Source organism: Physella acuta, unplaced genomic scaffold, assembly GCF_028476545.2.
Source record: "Physella acuta isolate Inbredline_101_S28 unplaced genomic scaffold, ASM2847654v3 ptg002372l, whole genome shotgun sequence".
NCBI lineage: Eukaryota > Metazoa > Mollusca > Gastropoda > Physidae > Physella > Physella acuta.
The window spans coordinates 25001-27500 of NW_026733863.1; positions in this window are offsets into that span (position 1 = coordinate 25001).

Consider the following 2500-nt stretch of genomic DNA (forward strand, 5'->3'; position numbering starts at 1 on the left):
CTATATAAAGTCTAAGACCAGAACCAGTATTTTAAATTTATTTTATAACTCGGCTCCTAATTGTCACAAAATTTAAAAATTGGTACCTATGGATAGCCCTCGGCCCTACCTAATACACCGTGTCCATAACAATGTGGTAATTAAATATTTACTGGGCGTTAGGGTCGGTCTTAGTAAATTGCTATATAAAGTCTATATAAAATTTTACGAATTTAAAAAAAAAATTCCTACCGTCAAAAATAGCGACGCCTAGACCACCACACCTGTTCTGACGTTAAATCCTACTTGCACACACGTGTGGGAATAGATTAGATATCATCTAGAGATAGAATTCCTAATTATTTAATTAAAATAGAGACTCTAGATTTAATAGTTGTGTCATAGTTACATTAAGTCGAATTAGCGAAGCGGAGGCGGGAACTAGATTCTAGATCTAACACTTCGATTGCGATGAAAAAAAAATAGCTTTATTTTAAGGCCGACAAGGCAAATACGGTTTAATTAATATTAAAGAAATAAGTCCGAACACCTACCTTAAGCGAATCATCTACACAACACATGACTAGAAATAATACACGTCCACACGAAGAGCGATTGAAACGGTGACTGCAACGGTGAAAACTTGTACGACGGAAACATGGCGCCTAGGTTATGCCTACTTCCGGTCTGATGAAAATTTTTAATTCATTTTAAATTTTGCGCTCTATTTCGTCCGCGCTTGTCCACTTAAACTCTACAGAAAAGATAGTCTATATAAAAATAATTCCTAGAAGACAATTTTATGAGAGATCACCCACATTTATTTACCCTGCCTGTCTACCTTAGGGTTAGAGTTTGAATTTTTCTAGATTCAAGCCAAATATGCCGTGTCGATTAAACGACGACGTACATAACAGAGCGAAGACAATGAATGGTTCCTTAATTAACTATAATTACGGTCCTAATACAACTACAATTCACCATAGTACTAATATGTATGTGTATTGTTGTTTTGGGAGTTCTGTCATTACATTTTAAATTATAAAAAAAACGGGTTTACGATACACTTCATTACGCCGCCGATCGTGGTTTTAGATTTAAATTTGGTCGGATTCGGTTTATTATTAATTTATATAATACTTTATACATACTTTAATTCATTAAATACATTTATCTATGTATTTATTTCATTAGTTAAGTATTTGTTTAACTAAAAATTATCAATTTAAGGCATAACAATTACAGAAAACGATTGTATTTGAGATAAGTCTTATCGAACCATTTAGTAGCTGGGTCGGTTTATTATTAATTTATCTAATACTTTATACATACTTTCACTCATTAATTACATGTATATATGCATTCATTAAATCATTTAAGTATTTATTTCATCAAAAAGTATCGATTGAAGGCATAACACTGATAGAAAACGATTGTATTTGAGATAAGTCTTATCGAACCATTTAGTAGCTGGTTCGCGGGTCGGTTTTATTCCTTAACTCTAGATTTAAGTCTATCGTGTTTAATTTCAATTTAATTTATCACAACTTTTAGATTTTGTACTAGATTAAGCTACATTGAAGCTTATTTTTCACTATTTAATCAATAGAGGATATTATATAATATTTTTAAGTCTAATATTACGCAGCCGTTTGTTAAATCTAGTTTTACAACGACGACTCGCGCGATTTCGGTTTGGTTTTAAAACTTAAGTTCATTGATTCTTAAAATATATATTCCAGTTAGAATAGAACTGAATACGTACCACATGATGTATACACACGTTTGGGTTATTTATTTATTTTAAATTTAGTTTATTATGACCGATCGTAATTAACTTTGGCGATACCGGGCTGATATGTCTTATCGACCGGAAAACTACTGTCCCTTCGGTCGACTAGTTGGTCTTAGACGGCATTACCGAGGTTTGAAAACTCTTACACCGTGTTTTTATTTTCACATAGATCCTATATTTTGATACCAGTCATTCGTTTAAGTTTAAATTAGAAAACGTGAAATGTAGTTTATTGGAAACACTAATGTTTTTAATTTTGTACAAAATAAATTTTTATTCGTTTCAGGTAAACGGCGGGATGAGAAAAATCTGCTTTCTACAACACATACATTGGTTAAGAATATAAAGTGAAATATAGTTGTACAAACACCGTCTCTACTTAGCAGCTTAGCCTCTACGGCAATGCCGCGTCTTTACACTGGGCGAGCTTGAGACTGGAAAACTCTCGATCACTCTACGCGGGAATGCCGCTAAGTCGAGGCGGTCTGATCGGCAACCCATCAAACTTCAGCTCATCTATTTTTTTTTTATTTTTCACAATTTTTTTAAAATTCGGGTAAACGGCGGGATGAACTCAACCAAATTTTTCAATTGGGTTTTTAATATCCACGTACATTCAGCGCAAAGTGAAATGTAGTTTTAATGTATTTAAACATAGAACAACCACCGTCATTCGCCAGCTCTGTTAGACTAACGACTCGCCGCTTCGCATCCTCGGTGGAACGG